The 15597-nt window shown below is 54.5% G+C and overlaps 1 protein-coding gene and 1 long non-coding RNA gene across 2 annotated transcripts in view; one reads left to right on the forward strand and one right to left on the reverse strand.

Annotated features, from left to right (window-relative positions):
• Positions 1-15597, reverse strand: part of GAS7 (growth arrest specific 7) — a 220588-nt gene that overhangs the window by 155248 nt on the left and 49743 nt on the right. The window lies entirely within an intron of this gene.
• LOC142861908 (uncharacterized) lies at positions 2393-7140 on the forward strand. Its single transcript, XR_012913012.1, has 3 exons — positions 2393-2482; positions 4700-4782; positions 7051-7140. It is a non-coding gene; the product is annotated as an uncharacterized LOC142861908 (long non-coding RNA).

Consider the following 15597-nt stretch of genomic DNA (forward strand, 5'->3'; position numbering starts at 1 on the left):
TCGCCCAAGTCTGGCTTGTTACTGAAAAGACTCTATCTTTAGAAAGTGAGCAGCAGAAGAAACAGGGTGAGAACCCTAGAAAATGAGAGAGAAGGCTCGTGCAGGGGGGAGGTGGGGGCAGATGGAGATGGGAGAGAGGAGGACGCAGGAAAAGGTAGTGGGTGTGGCATATAGGAAATGCAGGCGAGGAGTGTTGTCCCTAGCAGAAAATGCAACTGTTGACAAGGAGCCCTGCCTTGAGACTTGAAAGCGTGGAAAGCCACCCACAGAGGGGCTGCACCAAGCCCACAGAGTGATCTGCAGGACAGAGGGGCCTGGGGAGCCAGGAGGGACCCCCTCTGCTCACTGCCCCCACGGGAGGCAACAACAGCTGGGGAGCCATGGGGATGGGAATTCAACAGAAAGCAAAGACAAACTTTTCCATGCAGAAATTTTTTTTTTTTTTTTTTTTTTTTTGAGACAGAGTCTCACTTTGTTGCCCAGGCTAGAGTGAGTGCCGTGGCATCAGCCTAGCTCACAGCAACCTCAAACTCCTGGACTCAAGCAATCCTCCTGCCTCAGCCTCCCAAGTAGCTGGGACTACAGGCATGTGCCAACATACCCAGCTAATTTTTTTTTCTATATATATTATTTGGCCAATTAATTTCTTTCTATTTATAGTAGAGACGGGGTCTCGCTCTTGCTCAGGCTGGTTTGGAACTCCTGACCTCGAGCAATCCACCCGCCTTGGCCTCCCAGAGTGCTAGGATAACAGGCGTGAGCCACCGCACCCGGCCTCCATGCAGAAATTTTTAAAACTTGAGAATACACCATGCTGGCGAGGCTGTGGGAAAACGGGCACTCCTTTGCGTTGCCAGTAGAAGTGTAAGCTAGAATGGCCTCGTGGGAGGCAATCTGGCCCTTTCTCTCCCAACTACAAACATGCACCCTCTTTGCTCCAGCCCTTCAACCTCTGGAACTCACACTTGAGAGACACCCACCCACGTGTGGAATGATGGTACATGATGTTACCCACGGCAGCAACAGGTAAAAGTGACAGGAAAATATTAGAAACAACTTTTATGCCCGGCAGTGAAATGTGCTGGGCAGGCATTAAAAAGAAGGAAGAAGCTCTTTTTCTGGACTAAACTTCAAGATATCTTCCACAGATTTAAAAAACAGCCGTAGCAGCACAGTGCAAATGTGGAGAGGGAGCACCTGTTTGAAGGAAAGTAACACCTGGACTGGGGAAAATAGAGGAACGCGTCTATTCGTGCACGCCTGGACTATTTCTGGAAGTACCCACACGAAACCGGTAACGTGTTTGCCCCTGCGGAAGGAAACTCACAGGCTGGGGAGAGAGACCAGCTTTTCACTCTCCAGTCTTCCCTACCTTTCAAATACCAGACCTGAGCATTTATTACCTATTCAATAAGGATAAAATAAAGATACAATTTTGTGTATGTACACCGAACAAAACATGTAAAACCCAGCCCCAAACACACTTCTCCATGAACACCACCACCTCCACGGGAAGGAAGGTGGCGCCTGCCAGGGGACCGGGCACACCTGACCGCTGCACGGGGGCCACAGGCCCCGGCTCCCTGTGTCTGCTGCGGGTGTGCCTGCCCTGTGGCCCAGCCAGGGCCTCGAAGAGGGGCTCCCAGATGCCTGGCCCTCAGTGGATCTGGGCTGTAATCCGGCAGGGAGTGAGCTCCCCCTACCTAAATCCCAGCTTCACGGCATTTCTGACTAGGGTGGTGGCAGGAGGCAGGGCTTCTGCAGCCACCACCCACGATCCCCTGCTGCTTCTCCCTCTAGGGACCAAAATCAGAGTGAGCCCCACGGCTGCCATCTGATAGTCGCTATGGACACAAGACACCAGCCTGCATCGGGGCTGCGTCCAACGAGCCACCCCCATAACGACACCATAGCAACAAAGGTAATATTATTGTTCTTCTGAAAAAGAAAAAGGAGAAAAGCCACACACACATACTGTGTTGTGTGACAGCTTTTAAAGGCACAGTGACAGCATTTTTCCACACCCTACGACTGGTGCCTGACATGTCCCAACAGACTTCCTCAGGGGGAAGTCACAGAGTAGGGCAATTTCCTCTTCGCACCGTCCCGAGACGTGTGCCCTTCACAGGAAACTGGCATGGGAGTAGGTCCCTGGCAGCGCACGGGAGCAGGGGCTGCCTCCTCGCTCAGCCTCTCCCTCAGAGGCAGGGAGGCTGGCGGGGGGCCAGCTGCAGGCCAGCAGGCCGGGGGTGCTGCTCCAGGCTGTCCTCTGTCTGTCTGTCTGCCTGCCTCTCTGTGCCAGACCCAAGCTGGGCACTGGGGTTTTGGTGGTTGCAGCAATGAGCCGCATACTAATCTCCAGACCTAAATGTGGAAAGCATTAACCCAAATGAAAAGACATAAATCAGGAGAGGAGCTTATGGCACCGAGGAAAACAACTCTTGTTGGAGAGCGAGAGCCTGGGCTGTTGCACAAGAGCAGAGTGAGTCACCAGCCAGTGGAGGGAAGGACCAGGGAGGGAAGGAGGGCGGGGAGCCCCGGCGGGACCGCGGGTGTGCAGGCAGGGGGAGCAGTGCAAAAACACAGCTGCAGGTTCCTAACTAACCACACTTCATCAGCAGCCCCGGCTGGGGGGGGGGGGCAGGGTGTCACCTCCCCCCAGCTCAGGAAGTGTTTCAAAACGTGTCCTCCCCAGAGAAGACAGCAGAAAGGAGGCTTCCTAACAGACAAGTGGTCACCCCTGACAGCCTGCAGCTGTGCCCCGGGGAAGCCGACCTCAGCCCAGAGAGGCCCCCCGCCCGCTTTGCCCCTCCCGGCCATGCACCATACTCTCTCGGGGCCCCCAAGCCTGAGGTGCCCGTCATGGGCACATAACTCTTGTCCCTTCTTCCCACCCATCACTACCATTTCCTATCTTTCCTTCTTCCAAAGCCCCCCCACCCCCCGTCTACACAAGCTGCTCCTGATGACAAGCCCTCCACCTCCCCCAGTCCCTATTCCGTGGGGAGAACCTCACACCTTCCTTAAAAACCTTTCCCCACCCACCATCTTCCTCCCCCACACTGGACTCCAAACGTTTGCTCCCACTTCCCAGCACGTTCTAAGTACCTGCTACGAGCCAGGCACGCCGTCCCTGGGCATGGCGGTGCGAGAAGGGGCCCCTAGACTGATAACTGAGCTGGGAGTGGAAGCACCGGGAGTTCTGAGAGCTGGGGGCTCTAGAAATCAGCTCCGCAACCTTCAGGCTTGGGCGGGACCCCTCACCTCTCCAGTTCATCTTCAGAACGAGGTTGGGTTTAGAGATCAGCTGGGTCCCGCAGACCCTGACCATGCTCACCTGTAGAAAGACGCAAAACTAAGACTCCCTAGAGTGTCTGGCTGCTGCGGGGTGTACCCCAAAGATCTCGCGCCTCGTGGGAGTGCCCTGGCAGAGTGGGTCTCGGTCACTGGCCGGGCCGCTCGCTCAGTAAGCGTGATCAGCAGAAAGCGCACCTGTGTCCTGCAAAGGAAGTCACTACAGGAGAGATCCCGGGGGACAAGGGGAACACTGAAAGGGACTTACAGGACAGCAGGCAGAGAGGATGGGAAGAGTGGGCATTCCAGGCCCAGGAACCATTCGTTCCACGTGTATTTACTGAATGCCTGCTACCCACCAGACGTAGGTTTAGGGGGTGGGATGTGTCAGTCAGCACGACAAAGGCCCACGCCCTAGCGGGGCTCGAGTGCGAGTGAAGGGAGACAGGCCACCGCGAGCCTGGCAGACAGGCACATGATCTAGTTTTGTTGGAAGGTAATAAATGTTGGAGAAAAAAAGAACAAATAGAGCAAAGGCGTGGGCCTGGCAGAGTGACCGGGAAGCGTGAAGGAGATGGAGGAGCACATTCATTTCCTGCGGCTGCTGCACCGAATCGCCACAAACGAGGGCCCTAAACAACACACGGTTATTCTCTGACAGTTCTGGATGTCAGAATCTGAAATGGTCACACCCACCCGACAGGGGCTGCTAACCTTCCCACGGAGATGTAGCACTGATGGAAAAGAGTGTTTTACACTTACTGTTCAAGATACATACACAAAAGTGTGTTGGCCCTGCGCAGTGGCTCACGCCTGTAATCCTAGCACTCTGGGAGGCTGAGGCGGGCGGATTGCTCAAGGTCAGGAGTTTGAAACCAGCCTGAGCGAGACCCCGTTTCTACCAAAAATAGAAAGAAATTAATTGACCAACTAAAAATATATATACAAAAAATTAGGCAGGCATGGTGGCGCATGCCTGTAGTCCCAGCTACTCGGGAGGCTGAGGCAGGAGGATGGCTTGAGCCCAGGAGTTTGAGGGTGCTGTGAGCTAGGCTGACGCCACGGCACTCACTCTAGCCTGGGCAAGAAAGTGAGACTCTGTCTCAAAAAAAAAAGTATGTATTTGTTAACTTTATACTCATTGAGTAGGCCATATATGCTCCGTTCTGCTATCTGGAAGGTACAAAAGACTACAGTCTGCTGTGCCAGGGTGTCGCTGAGGCTGGTTCCTCCTTGAGGCTCCATTTCTTTGCCTTTCGCAACTTCTAGAAGCCGCCTGCCTTCCCTGGTTTGCAGCCCCCTCCTCACACCACTCAACCCCTTGCTCCCATCCCCACTCACATCCCTCCTACCGACTCCGTCCCGCCCCCGCCTCCTCCTCACAAGGCCCCTTGTCTCACACCAGGCCACCCGGATGATGCAGGACCAGCTCGTCACCTCCAGACCCTCTGTGTGATCACTCCTGAAAAGCCCCACTGGTCACGGAAGGTAACATATTCACAGGTCCTAGGGATCAGGACGTGGACATCTGGGGGTACCATTACTCGGCCCTCAAGGGGAGCTGCCATGTGGGCTGCAAAGGCCGTGACGAGAGGCGGGCCTGACGGAGGAACGCCACGGAGGGAGAGGCTGGGTCGCAGGGGCGAGGGGTGCTACGGCCTGGGTGGCAACCGGGCCTGGTCACGCGGCACCTTGCCGGCCACCGCAGGGCTTCCTTCCTCAGCTTCGCCTGGCCAGTGTGGCGAGCGAAGTGTCCCAGGATCAGACTTACGTGGAGAAAACACACTGGGGTGGGCAGAGCCGCTGGCATGTGCCTGCAGTGGCCCAGAGTGGCTCAGGACCAGGTGACAGTGGCGGGGTGGGGAGAAATGCTCGGAGTTTTAAAGGTCTGTTTTGCAGGGAGAGCCAACCTGCTTTCCCAACATGCTGAACGTGGGGCATGAGAGAGAAAGAGGAGTCAAGTCTTTGATGCTTTTAACTCGAGTGGCTGGAAGGACAAACTAGCCACTTGCTGAGCCAGGAAGGGCTGCAGTGGCCCAGCGGGGGGCGGGGGGTGGGCGGCGGAGGGGGCGGCCCCATGCGAGTGTGCTGTGGACAGGTGAGCGCAGACGTCAAGTCTGCAGCTGGAGACAGTCGGATCTGACTCTGATGGGAAGCACCAGGGCCAGCCCGCTGCGCTCCAGAGCGTGGAGACAGCCACGGCCACCCCGGATTAAATTTCTGACTCCAGCACTGGCTGCAAGATAAGACGACAGAGACAGAGTAAACAGGGATTTCGCCTGAGCCCTCAATTGCTCAACCAGGCGTTTTTCCACTTCTCACGGCCCATGGGGTGAGAACCAAGTCATGGGAGCTGGGAGCGGGCGGGACTCAGGAATGCGGTCCGACCACAGCCCCACTCCTCAGCCCCGAACACCGCCACCCGCTGCCCGCCCGGTCAGCCTCGCTGCGCTGCCAGTCGATTCTGGAAAGCCCCGTGGCTCTGAGCTGTCAGGGGGTATCGGGGAGCTCCTACTTCAGGGGCCCAGGAAACCGTGGGCACCAAGCAGGGCCCAGGGCAGGCGGCCAGGCTGCAGGCACCCCCAGGGAAGCCGGCCGTCCCCTCCCACCGGATCTGGCACGGTGCGCACCATCCACGCTAAGACATGACACGGGCCGCGGGGGGTTCCCGGGGACGCAGGGCACAAGCTGAGTGCTTCCTGGGCATTTTCATCCATTTGTTCAATTGGCAAATATTCACAGAGCACATAGCAAGTGCCAGACGCTGTTTCTAGGCATTGGGGGCACATCATGGACCGAACAGAAGGGGAAACCTTCGCCTTCACGGAGCACTGGGTCCAGCGTGAGGCGGGAGTGGGCTGGGGGGAGCAGACGATAGACACAATAAATATTTAGTAAATGATAAAAGAATATTAGGAGGTCATGGGGTGGGGAATCAGGAGATCAGTGTAGACTGGGGGTGCAGGCGATTTTAAATAGTTGAAGATGTTACAATTGCTTCCAGGTCACAGTTGAAGATCTCCCCGTCCCTTCTGCCCACTTCATTCACTTATTCATTTATCAAGTAGCTACTGAGTGCTCACCATGGGCCTGCCCCAGGCCGGCCGCACTGGCAGGAAGCTGACATTTTATTCGGGGAGACAGAGGTTACGACAACTAATTACAGAAGGGTTACGAAGGAGCAGGAGCTCACCGTCTCCGGGGACGCCTGCAAACATGCCACTCACAGTGACACAGGAAACACGCTAGAACATGTTGTGGGACCCTCCCAAGCATGTCCCTGATTCTTGGTCAAAGTTCCAAGTCCATTTCTCTCCCCCCACCCCCAACACCACCGTGACCTTGGGTTAGTTAAAACTGCTGTTTCTCGGCTGCCGGCAACCACAGCTCGGTGGTTTCTCTGGAAGCTGCCCACCGTCTTTGCACCTTGCCTGGCTGCCACCCCAAAGCCTCTGCTGGTGTCAGGCCTTCTCCACTAACCTGACGTTCCTCGCTTCAGAACCAACCATCTGCCCTGGAAGTGCCAACCCAGTACCAGTGGGCCCCTCGTGCTGCCATCTCCTGGCAGTCCTGCCCTGAGCACCTGCGGGGCAGGTTCTGACTCCTCTCGCCTGACCATGCTCACACTCAGAGCCGAGGCCTGGCAGCCCGGTGACAGAGGATGAGCAGAGGAGGATGTCACACCCAGGCACACCGGGAGGCCAAACCTGTTTGGCAGCTCAAGTTTCTGATCACAAGTTGGGACTCTCTTTTCAGAGGTGCTAACCACAGGCAGAACTGCTGGGGAGACTTTTCCTGTCGGGAGGAAATGCAAGGCTGACCTTGGCGTAAGTCCCTGACATGATCTCCTGGCTCTGGACCCTCCCATCTCTTCCCATTCCTCCCTTCCCAACGCTGGTCCCAGGCCCCAGCAGAAGACATGGCCAGCAACGGAAGGAGCTGCGACCAGGAGCCGGGCCAGCTGCCGGCCACCTCCCTCTGGCCTCCCGGAACCTCCTCCACGCTCGCTCCTCTCTCCCCACAGTCGTGGGGGCCTGAGGGCGGCCAGAACGCTAGCTGTAGAAGTCGGGGGCCACGCGTCTCTTTCCCGTCCTACTACTGAGTCTCCCCCAGATGGTTTCGCTAGAGCAGGACGCACTCCTGAGACCATGCGTAGAAGGTCTGTTCGCAAAAGCACCGTGGGTGTCCTGGGGAGAGCAGCGGGGAGCCCCCGCACGCCAGCGGCCGGCCGTCCAGACAGCCCGTGGAAGGGACCTCCACACCCCGCCTCCCACTCTCACCTCTCACCATTTCCTCCCTTCACGAACACCACATGAAAACAAAGGCCACGAGGACCCCAAACTGGGCGTGCAGAGGAGTTCAGGATGGCAGTGGTGACAGAGTGGCGGGGGCAGAGGGGGTCCTCCACTTATCCCCATAAGATGGGACGCAGAGGATGGGGTTTAGGGACAGCGGCTGGCAGTTAAGAACTTGGGCTCTGGAGAAAGATGGCCAGGGTGACACTGCGGAAATCATTAACTCCTCTGTGACTCAGTTTCCCCACATGTATAATGGGCATGGTAATACTTAGAGGTCCGTTGTGAGGACGAAATGAGTGAATAAAGGTCAGGTGTCTAGACCAAGCCCTGGAAAAACAGTAAGTATTATGTAAATGCTATCTCCTATTATTAAATATCCCTGAACCCACAGATCTGTTCTTAAATATTCTCTCTACCCGAGAGGCCACACGCCCCCTCGCTGGTTGAGAAAATACAGTAAGCACAGGCACAGGGGACTGAAGACCTAACCTGGGAGCACTGAGAGGGCTTCCATGCTCCTCGTCCACCTTTCCCGTGGGCTTCCCTGGGTGCCACCAGCACCCTAGCAAAGAACGTGACCCCCTGCACCCTACAGCCATCTCAGAAACCAAAAGTTCCCAAAGCACATTTCCCCACCTGCAGGCAGGGTGGGACCATCACATCGCTCTCCCAGAGCCACCCCAAGTCTCACTCAGAAAATCCTTAAGCCTCAAAATCGGGCAGTCACCGTTTTCCTTCATCCTTCCCTCCCACTGAAGACCTGCAAACAGTGCTCTGTCCTGAGCCAGTGCCCAAGCCAGCACCTTCCAGAAACCCTGACCCTCCACTTCCTCTCTTCATCCTAGGCACATGCATATGGAGATAGGGACCCAGATATCCTCCACCCAAGGCACCTTCCCGAACACTTAGGTGTATGTGTGTGGCCCTATTCAAATTCTCCAAACACACCACTTTCTCAGGCCAGGTGAGAAAGACCACCTAGGACCTGACTCACCAAGAACTCCCCACCACAAGGGGCACCCTCACGCCTCGCCTTGGGGCCGATGGAACCTTAGTTTTTAACCTATAAACTTGAAACACTACCTCGGCTGTAGAATTTACTGAAATATGTAGAAAAGTACAAGCTGAAGATTTTTTTTTAAGCCGCTGGGAGATCCCATGTTCAAACAAAATTTTTATATCTGTGGATGCCTTGAGGTAGGGTGCATGCCCTCCAGATTGCTGCTGCCCTCAACACTCACTGGAATTGGAGTCACCTGTCGGACTCGGGCAAGCACTGAAGGCCGTTTTCCAACATGCTACTCAGAGCAGTGGTCCCAGAACTTCCTTCCCGGGGAGCAGGTGAAACACGAACTGCTGGGCCCCACTCCTGGGCTCTGAGTCAGCAGGCCTGGGCTGGGACCTGAGAATGTGCTGCCCCACCCAGCGAGTCCCCAGCGGTGCTGGTGACGATCCTGCTGGCCCAGGGACCACACTCTGAAACGCCCTGCCTTTGAATCAAAAGCTAGAACATGCATATTAGAGATCGGAAGAAGAGCGAGCGCACACCCCTCGCCTGGTCGGCGGTGCCTGGTCAAGTCCTGCCGTGGGACAGAACCTCCACTGTCCCTCTCGCCCTCGGACACAGGCAGAGCTGAGGGCGGGAGCCCAGAACCTGTTCATCACTCACACGGTCTGTGGCCCCCGCTGGGTCCCGTTTATTATCACTTAGGGTTGCAGGGCAAGTCCCAGAGCTCCCAGGCTCTGCCTCCAACACCCAGCCGCCAGCCCTCTCCTGGAGCTCGGTCCCCTCCCAGAGCGGGCTCCATCCCGCCGCGCAGGAGTAGACAGCAGTGGCCGATCCTTAGGGTGTGAAGGAGGCTGGAGGCCAGGCGGCAGGTAAGGGGAGGGGCCTGGCAGAGCCCTGGCACAGCTGATTTGAGGACAAGCCCCTCCATCCTGAGCAGAGCCTGGAGACGGTGGGTTTCCCGAGGGCCCGGCAGGACACACACTGTGCCCAGTGTCCCGCCACACAATGCACAAGAGGCCGGCGGGGCAGGCAGCCAGGGCCCACTCATGCCAGTGCCATCTGGGAGCCCTTGCCAGGCTGCACAGGGCCGGCTGAAGAAGCTGGACTCTGTCCTGGGGCACAGTCGGGCTCTATTCTTATCTCAAGGGGGAATGCGTGACTCTCCTTCCCGTGAATGGGGGCTCCTGGCGAGGCGGAGGGGAACAGAGCCGTCACTGTGCCCGAGATGGCTCCCCACGCGGCTCCCGGCTCCAACCAGCCCCTCGTGGTGGGGCCTTGCACAAGCCTCCGACAAGGAGAGGCCAAGCTGAAGGCGATCGCCGAAATAAACCGTCCGGAGCTCAGTGTCGACTGCCCCTCCCTCGCTCTGCAAGGCCCCAGGCGGGGAGGCCTGGCCAGAACTCGCACACTCACTCCCGGTGGGATCCAATGGGACAGGCCTCTAAAGGGAAACACAGCCCCCACGACGCCGTCCAAACCCCAAAGGAAGGAAGGAGCCCAGGTAGCCTACGCACCCCACACATGCAAACGAGTCCCTGCAGGCAGGCGTGGGCCTCTCATTCAGAGTTCTCGTTAGGCCCACAAATCACAGTCTCGGCCAGCAAATGGGGCACCAGACTTTCTCAAGGACTGTGCACAGGTACCACCTCGCTAAAGAGCGATGTGACAGCATCAGTCAAAATGTATGCCACGCAAATGCCGTTCAAATGCGCCAACTCTCCTGTCCTGGGAAGTAATCTCCATGCAGAAAGATATCATCGCACGGAATGTTCCCTGCATGATTTTAATAGTAGCAAACACATATATATATATGTTAGTGGGGGAGCAACCTCAGTGTCCATCCCTAGGGGATTACGAATTATTAGTTCATCCAAACTGTGAACAGCAAACACTAAACATAATGCTGTAGGTGGGTGGTGGGCGGTGGGGCCAGGGAGGTCAGGGTGCTGTTGGGAATGAGGCCGGGGCGCGGGGTCGGCTGTGGGTGGGAGCCACTGGAGGAATTAGACTAAGTCTTGTTTAGCCTTCCCCTGGATCAGCCTTAAAGGACTATGAAAACATCCGGAAAATATTTAGCTAGTAAATCTTTTAGAAGCCCCTCCACCCTGCTTTATTTATTAACACTTCCCTTCCACTCCCCTCCAGCCTCACACGCCCGGCCCCTCCCCCGGTCCCACCGCAGACTCTGAGACTCCGCAGAGCCAGAGAGAGCCGGCCGCGGCCGCCCCGTGCGCTGTGCGGTCTGACTGCGGTGGGTGCTGCCCTACCCATCGGTGGCCCGTACTCGTGTGTGCCCAGGCCACCACCACACAGCGGCCCCCTGGCCTGCAGGGGACCCACAGCAGTGGCTGGGGGTGACAGCCACGCTACTCAGGTTCCCCGGCCACAAAACGACTAGCAGTGACACCCAGGGACTCGAGGAAGGGCAAGGGTTAAATGGGCCTTTCTTGCAAAGGGGGAGTTGCTCCTCAGACAGGGAACAGTATTTGTTCCAACTCTCCCTTCTGCTGGAACTCCTGGAGTTCTCAGGGAGGAACCCTTAAATAATGAAAGGGTGTGAGGGAGAAGAAGAGGGGGAGAGAACTCACATGCATGTGAATGTGTGCGCGCACACAAGCACACGCACACGCCCTCAAGGTCCTCCTCCTGCTCCTGAGAACCCCCCAGAATTCAGAGAAGCCTCTCACTCATTAAGCAGCAGGCCTCTTTTGAGGGTTTTGCGGCCAGTGTGGGGCACTGGGAAGAGCACATGCCTCAGAACCACACAGTCTCTGATTCTAGTCTCAACCAGAAAGGAGCAAGCCAAGTGACCAGTTCTGGGTTCAAACCCCACCTCTGCAACTTAGGCTGTGTGACCTTCCTTAATCTCTTTCAGTCTCTGTTTCCTCACCTAGTGAGTCCTGGGAAGGTTGAAGGGAGACAACACCAGAGACTGGGAGTCTAGAAACCTGGGTGTGTGCATGTTGGCTACTTATTGGATTTGCAATCTCGAGCAAGTGACTGGTGACCAGTGCCTAGGACTCAATTTCCTATGCACTGGGAGGGCTGCAACCTGAAGGCTGGGTCCAGCCCACTGGTAGGTTCTGGCCAGCACGCTGCTTTATTGGCTGTTGCTTTTTATTTAAATCAATTGGCAATATTACAAGATTGGGAGATTACAAATTTCCAGCTAGGCATGTGTTCCCAGTGATTGGCTGATGCTGCCTGTTTCCAGGGCCATATACAATTGCTCAGATCTCAGTGAAATGCTTGTCCCCTGACATCTGCAACTGTGAGCCCCAGCTCGAGATGGTTCGAGCTCCATGGTTGTGGACATCAGCTTTGCTCTGAACAGTGGGGCTGACCAAGCAGTGACTCAGGGAGCTCTGGGAAGAAGTCAGCAGTGTCTCTATAAGCCCCTCCTCAGACCGGCCCTGGCTTGCGTCACGGGGACCCCTGGCTTCCAGACGGCACCACGTGGCCCTTTCACTTCTGCACAGCCTGCAGTGTGAAGTTGGGCCACACAGTACCAAGGAGGTCAGTCTCCAAGCTGGGGGCGGGCAGGGCAGGGGGTGGGGGCTTTTGCACACTGGCTCCATGGCCTGGAGCAGACATGGGCTTGAGTCACTGCGGGGAATCCTCCATTGTTCTCTGTCCCAGAACCCTGTCAACAGTCCCATCCAGCAGCCCTGCAAGTATTTCAGCTGTGCACTTACAGAGGGACAGACCTGAGCAGAACTGGGCCTGGGAGGACATAGTTCCTACTCAAGAGCTTTGATTTTAAAGACGCTAACCTGAACCAGGGGAATGCTGGACTTGCAGAGAATCCCCCAAATGCCAGGGCTCTGCGTGGGAAGCAGGGGCAGAGGGCCCCCTCCAACCCCAACTGGGCAAGCTCCGGCCGGGCCAAGCGGACCAGGGGCGAAGGTTCTGAGTAAATCCTGGAACTCTAAGCGTCTCCCTGGAAATGCTCATTAAATACCAGATCCCGCGCAAAGATCTGAGCAAATTCCAGGACCACCTCTCAGGCCACATAAGCTCTCGGCAGAGCACACGCAAACACTGAGTCAGACTCCTAAACATCTGGGGCTTAGCTAATCCCCCGCTCCCAGGCCTTCAGCTTGGGTGGACCTGGAGAGGAGTCAGCGCCGGCGAGGGCTTCGGGTCCGGTTTCCAGGGAGCCCGGCCAGGCCTGGGAGCCAAGCGCCAGGCCCTGCCCAGCTGGGGCCGAGTCACCCACACGAGGCCCTGCGCGCCCTCCCTCCGCAGCCCACACCAGCAGTTCCGGGGAGGCGGAGGCCACAGTGCCCCGGGCGGCTTGGAGAGGAAACAATTCCCTAATCCCCTTCCGAAATCAGGGCCAAGAAACAATGTGTGGAGCATCCACAGACGGCGGCTCCCTCTGCCTGGCTGTCCCCGCCCTGACCTCCTGCTGCCGAGAGGCTCTCAGGAGCCGTGGGAGGGGTGGACGGGAGGGAAGACACGGTTCCCGTGTTCACAGACCCGCAGCCCGGGCTCCCACGCGTGATGCAATCAGCTCTGATTTTCAGTCCACAGGTCATAGAACTCCAGACCGAGTGGAGGCAAGGGCCACTGGGCCAGAATATAAAACTCAGTGTTTTATATTTATACAGTATCGTTCATTGCCCGCTTTCATTTTCAGTAAAAAAGTTAAACAATCATTTTGCTTGGAATTCTTTTTCAAAAATTATTTTTTTTAAGAGATGGGGTCCCGCCCTGCTGTCCATGCTGGAGAGCAGTGGTGCAGTCACAGCTCACTGTAGTCTCAAACTCCTGGGCTCAAGCCATCCTCCTGCCTCAGTCTCCTAAATAGCTGGGACTTCAGGCATGCGCCACCACGCCGGGCTAATTTTTCTATTTTTTGTAGGGAAGGAGGTCTCACTATGTTGCTCAGGCTGGTCTTGAACTCTTGGCCTCAAGAGATCCTCCGGCCTTGACCTCCAAATTGCTGTGATTATAGGTGTGAGCCACCACACACCCAGCCTTTTTTCAAATTCTGAACAAAATGATCTTTTAACCTAAATGATCCTTGATTGATCTGACCTCGCCCTGTGGGGTTGGTAGACAGATTTGAGAAGAAGTTTCCTCACCCTCTGACTTAAATAAATAACACAGGTAAAAGGAGTCTTAACGGCAAGAGTGCCAAGACCCTTCAAAGGGGGAAAGAATAGGGTTTTCAACAAGTGGTGCTGGCACAAGAGGTATCCACAGGCAAAAGAATGAAGCTGGCGCCCTTGCTTACACAGTGGACAATAATTAATTCAAAATGGACCAAACACCTAAACAGAAGAGCTACAGCTATAAAATTGAAGAAGTATAGGTATAGATCTTCATGACCTTGGTTAGGTAGTGGCTTCATAGACGTGGCAGCAAAAGCACAAGCAATAAAGGAAAAAAATTGATCAATTGGCCTTCATCGAAATTAGTAACTTTTCTGCTCCAAAGGACACCATCAAGAAAGTGAAAAGACAAGCCACGGAATGGGAGAAAATGTTTGCAAATCACACATCTGATAAGGGACTTTTATCTAGAATACATAAAGAACACTTACAACTCAATAATTAAAAGACATTTGTAATTTAACTCCATTACAAAAGGGGCAAAAGCTCTCCAAAGAAGATACAAGGACGGTGAATAAGCACAGGAAAAGACGGCCAACACAATTAGTCTTCGGGGAAATGTAAATCAAAACCACAATAAGATACTGCTTCACACCCACTAAAATAGCTATGGTAAAAAAAACACAGATATTAACAAGTGCTGGCAAGGATATGGAGGAATTGGAACGCTCCTACAATCCTGGCGGAGACATAAATGGTGCAGCGGCCTTAGAGAATGGTCTGGCAGTTCCTCCAAAGATTAAACATAGTTACCATATGACCCAGCAATTCCATTCTTAGGTGTATAGCCACTGAGAATTAAAAACATATGTCCACACAAAAATAGGTACACAAATGTTCACAGCAGTATTATTCCTAAAGAAAAGTAGAAACAACACCAATGCCCACCAAATGATGATGGGATAAACAAGATATGATTTATCCACAGCAACAGAATATTATTCAGAAAGAAAAAGAAATGAAGTCCTGGTACACACTACAACATGGGAGAACCTCAAGAACATTCTGCTAAGTGGAAGAAGCCAGACACAAAAGGCCACATATTGTATCATTCTATTTATACACAATCCCCAGAATAGGCAAGTCCACAGAGACAGAAATAGAGATAAGTGTTGCCTAAGGAAGGGGTGGGCGGGGGGAACAGGGGGTGACTGCTAATGGGGACGCAGTTTCTTTTTGAGGTGACGAAGATATTCTAAAATCGATCATGGTAATGATTGCACAACCCCATAAACATACTAAACACCACTGAATTGTACACTTTAAATGGGTGAATTGTATGACATGTGGGTTGTATCTCAATAAACTGTGATCAAAAAATCAAAGGTATCTTCTGGGTGTGATGACTCATGCCTGTAGTCCCAGCCACTCAGGGGGCTGAGGCAGGAAGATCGCTTGAGCCCAAGAGTTCGAGACCAGCAGCATAGCGAGACCTCATTCAAAAATAATTTTAAAAAAATAAATAAGTAAAAGGTGTCCTGCTGAGTTGCTATTACTTCTCTACCCAAGCCAGCAGAGAAGTAACAGATTCTGAAACTCCTTTCCTGGGTCTTCCAGGTTACTCAGAGCTTTCCTTCCTCCCCACAATGCCTCTTGCCCCAGCTGCAGCCACGCCTACACCAGCAGTGCTTGACTGTTCTCTGGTCACCCAGGACAGCTGAGTTTTGCTTTCCACCTAAACTTGAAGTTTCTGAACCCTACGTACCTAACAATTACAGCAATGAGAACACTGAAGTCATGTATTCCTGTGTTCCTGCATGTATGAATACATGCACTCATGACTGTATGAAAACATGTACTTGTGAATGCATGCAATCATGAATGTAGGAAAACATGCACCCGTGAATGTATGAAAACATGCAATCACGAATGTACG

This window comes from Microcebus murinus, chromosome 18, assembly GCF_040939455.1.
Source record: "Microcebus murinus isolate Inina chromosome 18, M.murinus_Inina_mat1.0, whole genome shotgun sequence".
Lineage (NCBI taxonomy): Eukaryota > Metazoa > Chordata > Mammalia > Primates > Cheirogaleidae > Microcebus > Microcebus murinus.